Source organism: Pezoporus wallicus, unplaced genomic scaffold, assembly GCF_028554395.1.
Source record: "Pezoporus wallicus isolate ANWC-B61680 ecotype Strahan unplaced genomic scaffold, APGP_CSIRO_Pwel_v1 contig_4131, whole genome shotgun sequence".
Classification (NCBI taxonomy): Eukaryota; Metazoa; Chordata; class Aves; order Psittaciformes; family Psittacidae; genus Pezoporus; species Pezoporus wallicus.
Genome location: NW_026641950.1, coordinates 5,667,933 through 5,687,355, shown reverse-complemented (window position 1 = coordinate 5,687,355; position 19,423 = coordinate 5,667,933). Strand labels below are relative to the sequence as shown.

The 19,423-nt window shown below is 41.4% G+C and overlaps 1 protein-coding gene across 1 annotated transcript in view; it reads left to right on the top strand.

Annotated features, from left to right (window-relative positions):
* The window catches only part of UBE2W (ubiquitin conjugating enzyme E2 W), a 66,329-nt gene that overhangs the window by 46,227 nt on the left and 679 nt on the right, over positions 1-19,423 (top strand). The gene's annotated exons all lie outside the window — the stretch shown is intronic.

Genomic DNA, 19,423 nt, shown 5'->3' with positions numbered 1-19,423 from the left:
CTGCTGGCGGCGGCCGCTGCTCCAAGGCCGGCCGCGGCCGGGCCGTGCGCTGGTGCTGGGATGGGCTCGGCGGGTCTTCGCCGGGCCTGCCCTGCCTCAGACCTCGGGAAGTAGTTGGGTGCGACCTGAACTTGCTCCGCGGCCCGGCGTGTCCTCCCGGGCCCGTCTGCGCGTTGAGGTGCGCGGCCTCTGGGGCGCTGGGTGGCAGCTGCCGGCGGCGGGGCGAGGGGCGCCGGCGCGGATCCCGCAGCCTGGCCGTAGTGCTTGTCGGTGCCGTGTGGGTCACCCTCGCCTCGCACATCCTGCGCTGCCCCCAACTTTGGACAGGGCCCGAAACTTTGCCAGCGGGGCTGGGAACTCCCCCTCCCAAAATGGATGTCGGCGATTCCTCTACGGAGCGATGGGCAGTGCAGTGGCACCAGGGCTTGGGGGCTGTCTTTGATGTGGGCCCCAGGGAGATACTGCTGGTAAACGGCGTAGCCCAGGCCGTTAGGCTGCGTTTTCCTAGTGGTAAGGTCTCTGGTGGGAGAAAGTTCATCTCTCACAGCCAGGCCTGAAAGTCCCAGCCATGCCCTCCTGGGAAAGTGGGGGCTGCTCGAGGCGAGCTGGGGAGGGTAAATCCCGCAGCGGAGCTGTTTGCCTTTCGCTTGGGGTCACACCCGCCAAGCCAGTGATACCCAAGCAGAAAATCTCCCCACAGTGCATCTGCCCGGTGTTGCCTTACGGCCAGTAAGCTGTTCCAAGACGTAAGCTCCTCAGGCTGTGCTTGGAATGCTCCCCGTGCAAATACCATGGTGCTAAAAAAAAGTTTGTTGTACAAAAAAGTAGGAGCGTTGCTGTTGTTACCCCTCTCTTTGTGTGAAATACTGTATTGAACACTACTGAGGAACATGCATGCATAACCACGATGTTGCAAGGCACATATAAGACTTATTTGCTCTGGTGTAACTAGGTGTAGTTGCCTTGCGCTTCTGTAAGTGAGCGTATGTTGCTCTATCTCGCTTATGTTACTGGTGTCATCAAGCTGCTCAGGAGTAAGGTCTTCCTGAGCTGTGTGGTAATTCCAGGTTAGCAGTCTACACCAGGGTAGTAATATTAATGCAGTTAAGTAGTTTATTAAATAGAAGGAGGTTCTGTATAGCCTGTACAGTCATCACTGTCTATGTAAACAATGCTAGGCTGACAGATTTCTGAATGAAATATCTTTTCTAGAAAGCCAGCAGCAGTGCAAGATTTCCAGTTCTGATTTCCAGCAGCTGAACCTTTCGCTTTGCCCTAGAAAGACTCCTGGAGAGAAATATTTGTGCTCTTGCCTGTCTTTGCTAAGATTCCTATTGCTGACAGCTAGGAACAGGATTGAGACTGCCTGCTTGTTCATAGGTTTTGAGGGGAAGGGACAATTCAGATTTTCTTTGCTTTACAGAGGGCTTCTCACCAATGTTGCTCAGCTTTAGCAGAAATCATCCAGTTTGAGTTCAGTTTAGGCTGTAGTCTGGAAGACAAAATCTTGGATTGCGAGCTTAAGCTACCCTGTCCCCCAAGAATTATGTCAAAATAAGAATGATTTTGAATAATCTTATGCCCTGAACTATGAAAGTAGATTTTAAAGGAACATTCTAATTTTACTTGCAGATAAACCTGATTGGAGCTGTTTCAGTGACTTGACCAAGTTTAAATAAGCACTTAACTTGATTAGCCTCTTCCCTGGGAGAAAATCTCAGGCTTGATTTTCCTGCACAGGTTTATAAACATAACGACACCATAGTTCTGGTTTACATTGGTGTGAATGTGGGAAGTGAATCAAATAATATGTGTTTTATTTGTAAAGTGTCATGAAAAATGACCTTGGGAAGGTTAGGGAACAGGCTGTAGTGAAGCAGATCCTCTGATTTCAAGACTACTTCTCCAACCATTAGGAAAGGTGCACCTGTCATGCTCTATCTAGACTTCGACCTGAAATATGTGGCTGTTGACTTGTCAGTCTTCAAAAAGTCTGAAAAATGCATCAGTTATGTCTAGTCCTTCAGCCTAAAATGCATCTTATAGTATCATAGCATTGGAGAGCAGGCCTTACAAACTGTGCAGGTTTTAGTGCCATTTTACTTGGTGTATACTTCATAAGTACACATATACATGTGCACAGATCTTCTCCCATTGGAGAGTCAAGTATCTGCTTCCTCACATGGGTCACAGTAATGTGGTGGGAAAGGACCTAACTGCATCCTTTCAGGATACTGTAACAACATAACTCCTGTTAATAAGCCACCAAAGCCTCACTTTTCTTTCCCCTGCTTACGCTGATTTCTTATCAGCAACAGCAGGATCTATGACATAGGAGTTAGGCCTTTCTTTTGCCAGAATCAATTATTTTGCATTTCTAATCTTTGGGTCACACATAGCCTGTATATCTTATGACAGATCTTGATTTTTTTCTCTCTTCCAAAAAAGAGATAGAGAAACAAAGGAAAAGAATGGCTCCCTTAAAGCTGCTGTGGATACTGGTGTCAAAATCCACATGGGAAACCAGGGATCCCTGCTACCTCTTTCTTCCTTCATGCTTCTTGGCTGTTCTTGTTGCTGGTTTCACCATGTTAATGCTTGTAAATACCCGCATGTATGGGTCTGAGCTGCCAGAGGCTCTGCCTGGGTCTCTCACCTCACCCAGCACTCGTCTGCTTGCTCTTTGCTGACAGGTAGCATATACACGGTCTCTGAAACCAGCAGGTCAGAAGGATAAGGCAGGAGTTTCCATTTGGTTGAGGGCTGTGTAAGGCAGAAGGCTGGGGTCGTGTGAAGGCAAGTCAGGGAATGAGGCTGGCAGTTTTGTTCAGGGAGGAGAGGATGTATGGTGGAAGGGGGAAATGAAGTTGATGTGAGCAAGTGACAAACTGCAAAGAGAGGAAATGGAACCTGTGTATAACATAGTTAATATATACATATATATTAAAAGTCAAGGGCTCTGTGCTTAAGGGGTCTGCTCATTGTCAGCGCAAAGTCGTGATCAGCATTATCCAAAGCATGTTTGCATTAAAAGATCAAGAGTTCAGTAAAAATCTGAGGTAAAAATTTGTGAGATTTCTTGTCAGGTGTTGTTCTGGAAACACTTTAGGAGTTGTGACATGCAATCTTTTTTCAAATCTAAAAATGAATTTTGAAAAACCATCTGTGGTAGTGTGATGCTAAAGTCACATGCATGTCTGTAGCTGCTAAAGTTTGTTCGTACTTCATTTCAAAGGCACCTGTCTTGTGTTTTGGTTTTCCTTTTTTTTTTTCCCCAGTAGTAGTCTGAAGGTTTCCCAGTAGTAAAACCTGTATTCCAGGGTCACAGTGTGCTCACCTGTGCCACACTGCATCTTTTCTTTTGCTTTATTCGACTGCATTTCTGTATGTTACAAATTCATTGATACTTAACCAAATAAAAACAAACTGTGGTGGTGGGTGGTTTTGTTTGTTTGTTGTTTTTTTTTTCCCTGGTAAATAACACTTTTGTATATTAAATTATTTCATTTTGTGACTCCAATATATTTCTGTATCCCCATAATCTATTTTAGTCAAAAAGCTGGGAGAAGTTCTTTTTAGACTAACTATAAATGAATGTTTGAGCACAGATTGCTGTTGGTGTTTGAGGGTGTCCCAGTGATAGCCAGCGGTCAAGTATTATGGTGAGTGTGTGTTAACCTGCTATCTTTAGTTTCTGGGGAAAGACAGCTTGCTGAGGTGTTTACTGTAGTACCACATGCTCAAAGGGTGTGTTTACAGTCTCATCTTTTCCTGAAAACTTCCAAAGGATGGTGTTGGCAGTGGTCACGCTTCCAGTTTCATTGCTTGACAGCTTTGAGGAGACTGTCTTCAGGCTGAAGGAAATGGCTTTTGAGTTCAGGAGATGAGATTTTCTGGGGAAGTTTATTGCAATGGAAATGGTCACCTACTGGAACAAGAAAAGTTCTTTAAGAGATGAGGAACCCAATTTTTATTGCTATTGCTATTTTTAGTGTCTTATTTTTGGCAGCTGTTATGTATTTGTAGTTTCCAGTTTCTCATGCAATAACACCAGTTAAAAAAAAAAAAAAAGGTGGTGTACAAATATAAGGAAATTTCACTATACTAAATGTGCAGATTGATGTCAGTAACTGAAGTTGTCTGGATCAGTAGCCGGCTATAAGTGATAGAGATCTTCCATGTCCGCCAAATCACAGGTCCATACACTGATACAGTGAAGGGAGGAAATCGAGATACACTGTTCCCAAGGGGAGAGTGCAGAACTGATACAGAGCAATGTTGGGTCAATTTGTAGCATATCCAGTTGTAGTGATACAAACAAAGAAATGAAATAATGTCTGTATGTATTTAGGCTTTGTTAAACACGGTAAGAACAAGAAATAATCTAAAATTGTTTGTTAGGAAGCTGTATTCATTTTTTGTTTAATTCCACCCCCCCCCCCTTCTCCCCCTCCCCCCCCCCTCACAATTCTGGTCCTTTTTCAGTCCTAGATACTAAGTTGCAGGGCTTTTGCCTTTCCAGACTGTGGAAAATGTCTTCACTGCTTTTTGTTCTGGTCTTGTGTATCTGGTAGTATTTAAACCCACCTGCTTTGAACTGTATTCCATCTGTGGTGGCAATGGCCTTCAAGTGGACATTGCCAGTGGGTATTTTGTTTAGGACTGTATACTCAAGAGACATTCTTTTTGCACCAGTTTAAGGCCTGGGAATCTTAATAAATTACTTCAGAGGGATTTTCTGGAAAACTTCTGACTGGCCCTCTTGTAATTCAGTGCAACACACTAACTTGCCTTGTATGAAATAGGTTCCTGTCAGCTTCTGCACAGCAACTAAGGCTGTCTGTCCTTCATGAAAGGGGATGAGAAGCTTGTCCTGGATGAAGAGGCAGGTAAAGCTTACCCTGGTTTCTCAGAGACATCTCTCAATGTTCTCTTAGCTGTGTACACAGAGTTAGATATGGGATTTGACCTCTTCAAAAGGGAGAATGGTCCATATCACCTTTTCTTCATGCCTCTTCAACTGGCCAGTTTTTTATCACTTAGAGCCTGAAACAGGTGAAAAGTCATTGAAGATGCCAGCACTGGATCCCATTTCTATGGACTTCATGGAGTTGTCATTCATGAGAACATTATGGATATGAATTTGCAGGCAACCGGAGGTATTTGCCAGGTCTCAGGAGAAGAGTTAATATAACCCTTTGGCTGTTACGTTACAAGGCTCTTCTGAAACTGGCTGTTCCACAAATTACTGTCAGTGGCAACTCACCACAGGAGGTGGCGTTGGAGGCCCTTTTTCATGTGACCATTAAGCTATACCTAAAATTTTGACTCTTTTTTTCTGGTTCTCTTCAAATCCCACTGCAGTCAGAGCCCCTTGATGCTTTGTAGCATCCACCATCGTTACAGGTAGGCATGAGAGCAAACTGCTGCTGTAGCTGGTGATACGGATCTTTAATACTACAGTTTAATACCATACTTCAAGTATTGTAAAAGCGAAGTAAGCAGCAACTTGCCTATTTTGGATTTGGGTTTGTTTTTTTTCTTTTTTGGGTCACAGGTAGGACTTTGGACCTTTTTAAGGCTTTTAAGCCCTCAAAGCTTACTAGCTAACTCTGTGATCTCTAGGAATTTTGACATCTAGCACCAAAAAAGAAGCAGTTTTATTTGCTGTCATTGTAAATACTGCCTGGTACTGTTTACCTTTGCTCAGGCACTTCATAGTTGACAGGAGGAAGGGACACAGTTACTAACAAACTAATATACCTAATATATCCCCAAGATAGGGCAGGACTGAGCACTGCAGGTGAATAGGGTTAGCTGAGCCAGTTCCAGGGTCTACTCTGCTTTTCAAATGTAGGTCTCTTTGCTGTTGTGCTGGATTGCAGACCTCTGCTCCACAGCTCTGGGGTCTGCATTTCTAACCTAAAATTCTGCTGTGTATCATTGCAGCCTTGATGCCTTTATTGCAGGAGGCAAGACTGTGTTAGGCATATATATGTAGCCAAATACCACGTGTTCTGTTGGAGATCCTAGAAAACAGGGTCCTTTTTTCCTTTTGAAGTACTTCTTATTTGATTTTGGTTTTGAAGGTAAGGAATGGGGTTTTTGGCTCAGTAGTGGACAGAAGCATTAGCTTTCTGCAAGTTCCAAAGCAAGTTTTTTCTTTCACTCTGGTTTAGAATGTCTCCAGAGTCACAAAAGCTAACTGTACCCTGCTGAAGATAATGTCCCTGGAGTCCTGAAGGTATAGTAAGTGGTCAGAAAGACATTCTTTTAAAAGCAGTTCAGAGCATCATCCACCCATCCATTCTGTCTCCAGGTAGTTGTGAGCCTATGCTAATGCAGACAGTGTTGTCATTCCTCATATATGCAAACTTCATTTTCAGTTTCACTCATTTCTGGGTGTGGTTTCCTTTTATTTTGAGTCATTTCATGCTGCCACTGAATCAGGCTGCACTTTTAGCCAGAGTTGTCTTTTGTTTTATTTCTGACTCTTTATAAAAATACTTGAAAGAATTCCAAATTTTAGTTCACAGTTTGTTTACATTTTTCTTGTGTAGTAGCTATGCTTATAACTTCCTTTGGTCTGGGAAAACAGGTTATTCTGAATCATCACCTATATGGCTGAAGATCTCTTATTTGTTATCTTATGATATATCCTGCTTGGTACTGCTAACCGCTAGTACATAAGGAGTTGAAGGAAGAAGTCTGCTTTTGTCATGCTGGTTCTGTGCCCCTACATTATTCTCAATTTGAACCAAATCTTTTTTACCAGGACTCTTCCTTTCTGTTGTTGGTTGTTAGTTTAGTATCCTTCTTACTGATTCAATTCCAGAAATTAACCTTTTGTCACCCTGCCTGAAGAGCATAGTCTCTGTGCTTCAGCAGAATGTGTGTTCAGTGTGTGGCAAGTTTCTAATGCTTAGGTAACACTTAGCACTGATAATACATCCAGCAGTTTTACTTCAGTGTTTTCTGCCTTTGCGAACTGTGAAAGGATCTGTAAGCATGGCACTAATGTTTTTTAACTCTTCCTGGATTATCAAAATCTTCTATAATCTGTAGTTTCTTCCAAAGATAAATCACTTATATGGCTATGTTTCATTGCACAACTTCATAATTTCTGTTCAGAGCATTGGTTTGCTGCAAGAACTCAGTAGGCAATTGAAGTGATTGTCCTTGAGTATTTTGCTGAGTTGTAGATGATTGTTTTCATTCTCAGGATGCTTGAGAAAACTGCACTGCTAACTATTTGCTGCATGTGGTGGACCAGTTAGCTCTGGCTTTCCCTTAATTCTTCCAGGTGCATGCCTCTTCCTATCTTCTCTGTTGGAGTCCAGTGTTAGTGGCCCCAGGTCACCACTGGATACATATGCTCTGTCCATTTCCTTAATTTTTGGCCTCTTTGTTTTCATTGCTGTCAAACCAGGCTTGTGACATCAATTTGGCACCAGTTTATGGCCTTGTCCCCAGACACAGCATCTCTAAACTGTTAATTTTCTCCAGTTGAAGACTTAAGATTTTGTGCTTTTATTCTCTCAGAGAACTTGGTATGCTTAATCCAGTACTTAGTAATTATTTTAACCTTTTATCATTGACTGAGGAGAGCTGCATCTAAAGTAGGGAGGAGCCTCTGAACTCACTGCAGAACTCCTGATATGACAAGGTGTCTTATGCCCTGTTCTGTCCACCAGTGAGCAGAGAGCTAGTCTCATAAGCTGTATGTCAAAATTGTCTTATATCCAAGCATCATAATATCCAAAAATCACAACATATGTGGGAGAGCTAAAGAAAGGGAAACTCTAGGAGAAACTCATGAAGAGAAATGGCAATTTGACCCCAACTGGGTCTGGGAGCTGCAGCTTCTTGGAAGCTGTATGAGACTACAGGGCGGACAGTCATCACTCTAGCTGTGAAATACTGTTTTTCTTTAAGTACACTCTTGAAGAATAAAAAAAGGCACTCAAACAGAATTTTATCTACTTCTAACAATAGAGCACAACACCCGCAGCTTTGTCCACTGAAAGCACCTTTTCTGAAGATCTTGTGACTGTTAGTAATAGGGAGTGATTATGGTATGAGGAGGGCTGGTAGCAGGAGCAAAGAGAAAGGCATGTTTGTGCTACTTTACCAGTCTTTGTTACTTGACATGATATGAGAAGTATTTTGTCACAGGCAGTTAAGGAAAACTGAGATAATTTTCTGAATTCCATTAATGATATGGAATTTCTAGTTAGGGAATAAACTTAATTAAGAAGTAATTTTTGCCTGCTTCAGAACAAAGTAAAAGTTGGAGAGGTGCTTTACATCTTGTAATTTAAAATCAGTAAAATCTTATTTAAGATCTTAGGAATATAACTACCAGTTGCTAGCAAAGAATGGAAAAAAATATAGCTTTTGGAAACATATAGGAGAGAAATTTAAAAACACTAATTAAATAAGAAGCTGGGCTCTGGGAGGAAGCTCTGGTTAGACTCCAGTATCACAAGTAAGAAACCAATTACAGCTTTGATGCAGACGAGTCTTTAGTGGCAGTGTATCAAGTCTGAGTCACCTTTTTTTCATTTGCTTACTTAATCCTCTTGTGCAGTTTTAAGCTGATGATTGATTGTTAAACTAGTGGCTTAGGCTTCCCTTCTTTTCAGCTATTTTTCTTCGTGAAAAATCTTAGTTGCTCATTTTTGTTTCACCTAAGGCGACTGTGGTTTACCTGCCCATCACCAGCAGTAGGATGATATGATGACCTCTGTATATGATGGCAAAGCAGTAACCATTTTGGTATAATATTTTGTGTCTCAGTGAAAGATTTAAATGGCTGTGCTTGTATGACTTATTCCAGAAAGTAAAATAAAGTATTTCCAATGATTCGTTCCACATATTTCTAATCTCAGATTCCTTGTCCACAACTTCTGGAGCCACTAAATTAATTAGTTATCTTCTGGAACCTTTCTTATATGTTTTGTGGGGGTAAATTTTGGGGTAGCCGTGGAAATTCAGTTCAATTTGTGTCAGTGTTGCCTCAAGTTTCTCTGGATGGTCCTCCTCTCCCTTCTCCAGGAGTTGAGGGACCAGGTGAGGTCAGTTTTACAGAAATGTTACAGATGTGACTGTATATCACAGAATGTCTGGGGAGATACAAGTTTTCAGTTTTCAAGAAGTCATAGGTTACAGTCATGGTAAGGTGGAGATCTAAAGAGTTACAATACTGGACAGCCAGCTTTTGTCCTTTGGATTAGTGGTTACACCCAGCTGCAGTAGATGAATACAAAGAAGGACATTACTCTCTAGTGTTGGGGAGTGTGATGTGCCTCTCATCTGTATGACTGTGTAGGCATATATAAGCTATTTCTTTTGTATATACCTCAAACCATGATGGGTTTTGGATGTGGAAGGCCTTCCACAAAGAAGGCTCTGATGGTCACCTTTCTGTTTCATGAAGGAGTTTCACATTTTCTTCTCTGTGATAATTCAGGGTATCCTGGGTGGGTCAAACTGATGCTGTTTCTGAACCAATGTTCTGGCAGGCTGGTTCGGAGAATTTTCTGGGCATAAAACCTATGGCAGCATGAGAATTGGGTTAGTTCATATTGGCTGCTGGAAATTTCCATGGCTTTTTAATCATCATCTTTGTTTTCTGGACAGCAGCAGTAAACTGGGACAAACTTTCTGATGAGTTTATTATTGTAAGGTAGCAAACATTTATATGAAACAGCCTAAGTTTTCCCCCTTGGACTTTGGGTTGTAAATAGGTTGAAAAGCATTGAGATGCTTGATTGGCTCAGTTTCTGATGTAACCGATTGTCTTTCCTTATCTTTTAGTTTTCTTCTGGCATTTAAATCTTTGAGTTGATAATCTGATTGATCTCCTTGGTCATTTCAACAGAGAACAGCGATCTTTCTTTCCATTATGGTTTAAGATGTATATTAATAAAGTTTCTCTACTTAAGGAGCTCTGTCTCATGTCTTCCTGTGAAGTCTCCACTTGAGACTTCAAGTGGCTGTCTGGTATACACAGGACCTGACTATAGTGTCTTTCTTGGAAGAGAAAATAAGCCATGTGTACAGGCTGGGGTCATTGAGTTTTGCTGTACACAGTAAGATATGGCGTGGCCTGGGTTGCTCCTTTCTCAGCTTTTTCGTGTCAGCTTTGTTGCCAGGGAAGCAAGGGAAGAGTTGCATTCCTGCCTGTCAATATGCTCCACTTTCTGGTAAGTTTCTCTTTCGTCCTGGGTTCAACTATAACAGTTATTTTTCTCCTTAGTAGCTGGTGCAATGCTGTGCTTTGACTTCAGTCTGAGAATAATGCTGATAATACTGATGTTTTTAGTTGTTGCTTAGTAGTGCTTACCCTGATCAAGGACTTTTCATTGTCATGCTCTGCCAGTGATGGGGGGCACAAGAAGCCAGGAGGAAGCAGAGACAGAACACCTGGCCCAAACTAACCAAGCAGGTATTCCATACCACAGCGCATCATGCCCAGTATAGAAACTGGGGGGAGTTACCCGGAAGGCCAGATCACTGCTCGGGTCTGGCTGGGTATTGGTTGGCGGTTGGTGAGCAGTTGTATCGTGCATCACTTGTGCATATTATTTTCTTATCCTCTCCTGTTTTAGTTTTATATTCTCTCCCCTTGTTATTTCCCTTATCATTATTATTATTGGTGGTAGCAGTAGTGGTTTTGTGTTATACCTTAGTTACTGGACTGTTCTTATCTCAACTGTGGGATTTACATTCTTTTGATTCTTCTTCCCATCCCTCCAGGAGTGGGAGGGAAGACAGGGGAGAGCGAGCAAATTTTAGGCTTTTGCACATGCAACTGTGCAGAGTTACGGTCAGTGCCCTAACCCCTGCATTTTCCATCATTCCTTACAAAAGGCCTGTCTTAGGCAAATATATTACATGGGAAACCTCTCTGCAAGGGAATTTATTTGCTTCTGTAATTTTGTCCATTAGTTTTAGTAAGGTCCATGATTGCTTATTTGTTGAGGGCAGGTTTGGCAGTAGACTTTGGGTAGGCTTCATTTGCCTGTATTTTGGCATCTAGTGCAGTTTGAGACACTAAGTTAACCTGTCTAGTCTTCAGTTGCCATTCAGCTGTGTGGTGTAGCTAATCCAAAATTAGAAGCCTACTTGTTGATCACCTTGAATAACTCCCTGAGTCTGCTGGCTGTGTTGACTAGTGGTGTAACACATTTGTTTAAATACATGTATTATTGCCATTTCATTGCCTTTTCATGTTGGGGTTTATCTGAACCATCTGCCACATGCAGTGTCAGATGTGGCATGGGTCTTCAGAAGTCCTCTCTCAGCTTGTTAAAGCTGCAGCTGATGGAATATGCAGGTATCCAGATGTAATAACTTAGGATATCTCAGATGGCACTGGAAGCCATGAGTAGACTACTGAGTTCCATAACTGCATTTTCTTTGACTCCAGTGGGAGTTTAGACACCTTGCTTATATTTGGAAACAAGCAACATAAATATACATAAATTATGTGTATCTAATCCTTACCCGAATCCTCATATCTCACTGTACAGCAGTGCCATATGGAATGGGTAAGTGTTCTCATGTGATTACTGTACATGTAATGGCATTGTAGATCCCACGTTTTTCATACTAGTTACTTGTCTTTTGCTGTAGTGGCTTAAGCAATCTACTACATCCAAAATGCTTGCTTATTGTATTTCCCATGTGACATATATTGTGTACTTCAAGTTGTATGAATCCTATCGTAAACATAAAAAGGACATGGAACTGTTGGAACAAGTCCAGAGGAGGGCCGCAAGGATGATCAGGGGACTGGAGCACTGCCGGTATGAAGATAGGCTGAGAAAGTTGGAGCTGTTCAGCCTGGAGAAGAGAAGGCTGCGTGGAGACCTCATAGCAGCCTTCCGGTATCTGAAGGGGGGGTATAGGGATGCTGGGGATGGACTATTCATTAGGGATTGTAGTGACAGAACAAGGGGTAATGGGTTAAAACTTAAACAGGGGAAGTTCAGATTGGATATAAGGAGGAAGTTCTTTACTGTAAGGGTGGTGAGGCACTGGAATAGGTTGCCCAGGGAGGTTGTGATTGCTCCATCCCTGTCGGTGTTCAAGGCCAGGTTGGACAAAGCCTTGGGTGACATGGTCTAGTGTGAGGTGTCCCTGCTTATGGCAGGGGGGTTGGAACTTGATGATCTTAAGGTCCTTTCCAACCCTAACTATTCTATGATTCTATGATTCTATCTTGATTGCAGAGTAAGCCTTTTCTAGCCCCCTTGCTCGCACGTCATAATTAAATGGCAACAAATATTCTTACCTTTGGCCATTTTGGTGATTGAAGAAATCTTAGGTTTTAGTCTTTGGCTCCGTAATTAGTTACCTTATTTGTTTTGTTTAGTTTTGTTTGGAAATTTTCCTTTCTTTTCAAAATTACACAAAGCTATTGTAAAGATAGTTGCTTGATAAGGATTGAATTGGTGACAGGTGTAAATAGTTTGTATTCCCAGATAGTGGTAATTTGGTCATTGATTTAGGGACTCATATGCTTCATGCAGCCTCTTGGATCAGCATGGTATTGGAAATCAGGAGACCAGTATAGTATCAAAAGAAGTCTGTAAGATGAAGCAGTTTCTAGCTCAGTCTTCTGAGTCTTAAGTCCTTTTTTTTCTGATTGTTTTAATGTGCTTGCCCAGTAATTTGAAGGGGAAGTTGAGCTGACTGCTGTTCGAAGAAGTAGCTGAAAAGTATTTTGAGTGCAGATTTTTAATCTGTTCAATTTCCTACTTGATTTTTATTTTTTTTTTCAAGAATGTCTTCCTGCCTCCTCAGAAGGCTTCTTACTGACCCTGTGTAGGAGTTTGCAAAGGATAGTCCTTCCGTGGATGATAATATCCTTACAAAAAAAACTTGTGTGTTTTCTGAAAGTGTGGTGGGATTTGATGTTCTGACCTTGCATTCATTGTAGCTGCCTGGCCCTGCCTTGGCTTCCCAGGGATTTATCTGTAACGCTTTTCCTCTCCACTCCAAGAGCAGAGGAAGCTGCTTGTAAGGAAGTATTTAGTTAGTCCTCAGGGACTGGGCTTTAGCACTGAGCAGGTAGGGGAACTTTTCTGTAAGGCTTGCAGTTCCTTGGATTTTGAGTATTAGTCCCCAGTATTCTGTGTCAATTCACTGTCCTTTTTGTGTGCATTTTTGTCTTTGGTTGTAGATTAATTTATCAAAATAAGCAAAATAAAAGTTAGTGATTCCCCTCTTTCCCCAGCCTCCCCTTCAGGAAAGTAAAATGCTTTTAAGGCCTAAATTTACTTGCTGTCATGGATTACCTAGTTGTTAATTAGCCAGTAGCTATGTCCAGTTTTCACTGAAATTAAGATTCTCTAGTGCAATGTACTGTAAAAAAAAAAAAAATAAATAAAATACAGGCCACAGGTTTCTGAGGATGAAATCATTGGGAATAAGATCGTGGGTTTTGTGTGGAACAGTGTAAGGAGCTTTAACTTTGGTGTCTGTGGTTTGACAGCAAAGCTAAGCTGATTAGCAGGAGCTGAAAGGGCTAATTCCTTGCATCCACTCCAGGTCAGGAGTTTATGGCCCTCCCTCTACAGACACAGGCACTCCTCTGATCTTCCTCCTGAGCTGCTTGTGAGCTAGTTCAGTGAGGTAAATGGACAGAAAGTATTCGCTTTTTTTTTGCTGCAGGGGAGGGAGGACATTGGCAGCCAGCCGTTAGATCAGTTTGGCTATTGGCAAAGCATCCATGGTAAGGCAAAAAGCAACAAATTGAGGGAGGAGTAAGCGGGGAGGGACAATGAGGACCAGCAGTGTTGCAGAATGGCTCTAAGAGCAAGGCCATGGATCCTTAGAGGCCTTGTGCGAGCAAAGCAAGGTGTAGGCCTCACAGGTAACCGGATGCCGGATGTGGGAGGAGAATGTGAAGGAAGCTGGGTAGAACTAACCAATACTGTTCTGACTAGTAGGCGTGGCTAAACACCAGGCGGATTTAAGCGAAGTGCACCACAAATAAAGTAGAAGTTTGCTTATCACCCATATTGGGTTGGCCTGTCTTACTTCTCCTCGCCACTTACACAGCAGTAATATAGAATATAAATATATAAATACAAAAAAAATATATTTGAAGACATATATATAGACCCTAGGTGATTTCATGCATACTTTGTCAATTTTTCCTATTTAAAATGTATGAAACAAGATAAATTTTATTAATAATTCTAGGTAATCATCTGATGACTTACTTTAAGTAGTGCTTTTGCTAAAATGCTACTGTGTGGCTATCTTGTTATTTGATTTTATAGAACAAAAAAGATTGAATTAATGGCTGTTCTGAAAGTAATGCAAAGCTGTGTGTTTTCTGTCCCAAATAAGCTTCTAGATATAACCCAGTGAAAAGAAATTATGTAAAGCTTAGGACTTTTGTAGTGCTCTTTGTATCAATGCACATACATGTACAAATATTTACTGTGAACGTGAGAAGTGGCACACAAGAAATAAATTTTACCTTTTGGCAGTTTTGTATGCTTTTGTGTGACTGAATGAGTGAAGGAATATCAAGAGAACAGGTGGAGAGTGGGGAATTCAATGTTAAGTCTAAAATTAAAAGCAAACCCTCCTTAGTTAGGAAGCTGTTAACTATTAGTGTTCTGTGACTTGAAACTTTTACAGAAGAATCGCATTAAAAGCTGCCAGTCAAAGCAGAGGTTGATCTGGAAAAACCCTTGAGATGCTGCTCACTACAACTGCCTCCAGTTTGTTGTAATGCTTGCTGTTCCTATGCCTTTCCATATTTTCATTAATTATGTGAATGAAACAGTGCACTTATTAAATTTGTAAAGGTTATAAGGTGGGCTTAGAGGAGGCTGCAAACGTTTCTTACCTAGAATTCAGTGTGATCTTGAAAAATTGAAATTATCTTCTTTTTGCTTTTTTTTTTTTTTTTTTTTGGTAAGGGAATTTAAGGAAGACCAGAACAAACCCTCATTAGCTGCAGAAGAGATTCACAAGCAGCACAGGCTAGAACTTGCTGTGTAGCAGTTCTGCAGAAAAGGATCTGGGATCATTAATGTGGCACTGTTGTGGAAAATAACAATTCAAATGTGTAAGTGGAAGTATTGGATATGTGAGAGACAAGCTCAGCAGTGGCTGGCCCTCAGTTGTTAACCTTTGTAAAGCACTTCACAAGTATGTACCATGTGTCATGTGCAACATACTTGTACACAGATTAGAACTTGTACGTTGGGTTGTGGCAGAGCAGTGTGAAAGTGTGGTAACACCCTACTGCATATGTGCATTTTCACTTTCTGTGCAGATGAAGTCCAGTCTTCCGGTTCAGCTGTTCAGATCATTAGTTTCTCCAACTATTGGTTTTTCATATAACAACTTGTGTTTCAAGTCAAGTATTGCTTTTTCAATTTTTCCATGTTGTGAAAGTGTTTAAGTCATTGTTTATGTTTTCCACCTTCTGTGCCTTCTTACCTGCTTACATATCTTTATTTACTCAATTTCTGTGACATATTCTAAGTATCATTTTCACGTGAACATTTATTTCATATCTTAAGATATAAATTGATTCATGTTCCAGAAAATATAAGAAATTATAATCATCAGGAAAAAATACAAGTCATTTTTTATGTTGTGTGGTGCTTTTTAGCATGACACAAGTATATTCACAGTTAAAAATATTCTGCATCTGTGAATATAACTAAATTAATGCTTATATTGATTTTCCAAGGGAAGGTTTTGGTAGGGGGGAGCTACTGGAGGGACTTATGTGAAAAGACACCAGAAGCTTCCCCCATGTCAGATGGAGCCAATGCCAGTGGCTTCGAGATGGACACATTGCTGGCCAAGGCCAAGTCCATCAGTGATGATGGTAGTGCCTCTGGGATAACATAGCTAAGTAAGAAGGGGGAAAGTTACTGCGCAGGAGCAATTGTAGCTGGAGAGATGAGTGAGAATCTCTTAGCAAAACAGCCTTGCAGACACCGAGGTCAGTGCAGAAGGAGGGCAGGAGGTACGCCAGGCACCGGAGCAGAGGTTCCCCTGCAGCCTGTGGTGAGACAGGCTGTGCCCCTGCAGCCCATTGAGGTCCATGGTAGAACAGATTCCACCTGCAGCCCATGGAGGACCCCACACTGGAGCAGGGGATGCCTGAAGGAGGTTGTGACCCTGTGGGAAGCCCACACTGGGACAGGCTCCTGGCAGGACCTGTGGCCCCATGGAGAGAGGAGCCTACACTGCATCAGGTTTGCTGCAGGACTTGTGAACCCACAGGGAACCCTCATTGGAGCAGTATGCTCCTGAAGGACTGAACCCCTTGGAAGGGGCCCAGGCTGGTGCAGGGGAAGAGTGTGAGGAGTCCTCCTCTGAGGAGGGAGGAGCAGCAGGGGCAACGTGTGATTAACTGACCACAACCCATATTCCCCATCTCCTGCACTGCTTGGGGGGAGCAGGTAGATAAATTGGAAGTGAAGCTGATCCCAGTAAGAAGGGAGAGGTGAGGGGAAGGTGATTTTGAGGTTTGCTTTATTTCTCATTATCTTACTCTGATTGATTGGTTGTAATTTAAGATAATTTCTTGAACTCGACTCTTTTTTTCACCTGTGACAGTAGTTGGTGAGTGTTTTCGCTCTCTCCTTATCTTGAGCTTTTACTTATATTTTCTCTCCCCTGTCCAGCTGAGGAGGGGAGTGGTAGAGTGGTTTTGGTGGGCACCTGGTGTCTAGCCAGGATCAGCCCACCACAATGTTGTGTTTCCAAACTTAGAGGAAAAATGAATGGAACGTTTGACAGCAATATTTTAGCTTTAAAATGTGAAGTGGTTTGTTTTGTTCTTTTATTGTGAGTTTGTTTTGGTTTGGGTATTTTTAGTGTGAGACTAAAATTGACAGTTTATATATAGTTTAACAAGAAAGTTAATACCAACTGGTAATGGAACCGGTGTAGCTGCCTGTGTGCAAAGTGCTTTCACAGCGGATGGGAAGTAAAATGCAAATATAGTATATTTACATCCCTTTAAATGCCTGCATATCATTTCTAAGCTGTGCAGTTTAGAGCATTAAAAATACTGCAGTGTTATGCTGCTGAAGGCACCATAAGGTCTAGAATGTAACTTTACAAAAATGTCAGCACTGCGACATGCAGACTTTGACTGGGTGGAGATGTATGTGATTAGGACTGCAAGAAATACCATTGCTGTGGTGTGTTAACATGGCAGCTTGGCAGCTCAGTAGAGACACAACAGTGGCAGTCACAGCTGTGCAGTCCTGCTTTCCCATTGAGATCCAAGTGTCTGTGAGCATTGCCTAGTATCGAGGGGAACTCCTCTGGAGACGCATGGGTGGAGTGGTTTCCTAGATGAGAGTTGGGTTAGCCACCTGAAATGAGATCTCTAACCCTATTCATAATATGTAAATAGACTTCTCCTTTTGTATATGCCAGTTTTTTCAAAAACATCCACATAGAAGATTTAACAACGTTTTGATTATATAACTGCATTTCCTCTCTGACCAGCTTAGTGAAATCTCTCTCCCCCAGGTCATACGTTTTGTTGTGTAGTAACAAATGGGTCTGTGCTCCTGGCTGGAAGGCCTCAAAATGTTCTTCCTTTGCTGTTTATAGAATAGTACAACATTGGTATATATGTAAGAAATGTAAAGAAATTTCCTATGAACTTTATTGTAGGACAAAGAGTGTATTTTTTTTTTTTCTCCTCAAATTTATCTTACTCATTTTCATACTTCCCTGATGCTATTATCAAACTGGGTTTTTTTATCCTTATTAGCAAAGGATCAAACCTACAATTTCTGCCTTTAGAACAACAATACCATAAACCACATTATTTGGTCATTAGTAAGTTCTGCTTACTTGGAAAGAAGAATAAGCTTTCAAAGTACTGGAAGATGAAAGGCTAATTCACAGCTGGTGGGGCCCAAGAATGAGTCTTCAGTATATCTCATATATTACTATGTGAGTACTATGTGAGTGATGGCTTTCTCATAGTCATGTTTATAAAGCAAAAATGCTCCAAATTGTAAGGAGTTTCTTAAACTTTAATTATTGTGATGATATTTCATGTTTGTTTCATTTTAATAAATATGGCCTGATTCTGACATCATTGACTTGATGTTTACAATTAAGAACCTTTTATAATTCATTCTGATCTATACCAATATATTTAAAATCAGAATGAAACATGTAATATACGAAAGAATTCTATAGTTACACATTCTCAGTATTTAAGTCCTTCTAATAATACTGCTGTATGTATGACAGCAGTAGGACAGTAGTGACAGTAGGACTTTTATGGTCTAAGCATAGTCCATATTTTTGAACACATGAATATATCTCAGTTGACTGCATATGTTTTTTATCATTTTTTGTCACTACTAGCATTTTACTTAAGATATTTATGAGAAGGCCAAGCGAGTGCATCTTAGCTTCATTTTCAATTTTTTACTTTTGCCTTTCCAGAGATTCAAATCAGCCTGTCTTTCCTCAGTAATAAAACTGGCATTCCAGTCTGAACTTCTTCTCCAAAGCACAGTCAATAGTAATAGGGTTTATTATTTTCGTTATAATAGTGCAGCTGTTGTACTTTATGGTGTATTGAATGATTTGGGATCTTAATGCAGCAACAGTGTCCCTCTGAGTAGAGATACTTGGATGTTTTTTAACAGATCTGGGGGGGCAAAAATACTGATGTAATCAGAACTTTTTTATATAATTCTACTAATTTCAGTAAGATCTTAGATGGGATTGGTTGGGATTTTTGCTTAGGAAGAGATAATTCCTCAACAGAAGTAGCAAACAGCTTAGTGGTAAGGGTCTGCTTGTGATGGAGGAGAGCTGGGTTCCTGTCGTCTTCTGCTTTTGCCAGAGGGACCAGAGCTGCTGCTGAGAAAGTCCCAGGTCCCCAGGCTGCTTGTTGGCTGCTTTGGGGGTTGTCTCTCTATTCACTCTGTACAGATCATATTATGGGCATGAAACCTAAAAAATCAAGTCCGTGCCCATGCTACTGCATAAAATGTATCATCCCGTTTGCTGCTGATGCCAAAAGGAGAAGTTCAAGACTTTCCCTGGAGGACTGAGAATGTCTGCCTCCTCTCTTATTTGTGTGGATTGCCTGGGATGCCTCCTGGCCTCTGAACTGCTCCCATGTGTTTTTTTCAACAGTTTTTTGTCAGTAGCCAAAGTTTTGCCGAGGAGCATACTCTCAGTGAATAGTGTGAGGGAGCCGTGCCCTGACCCTGATTTGTTTACGAGTGTAGACTTAGCCAAAGAACAGGTATTGGTAATGAAGAGACTCATTTTGGGTAGTTGAAGAGAGATAATTAGTACCTGGCATGTTCCTGGTAAATGCTTTAGGCAGTGGGTTAAAGGCTAGTTTAGGAAATCGTAGTACCTGTGCTAATAGTTTATACTC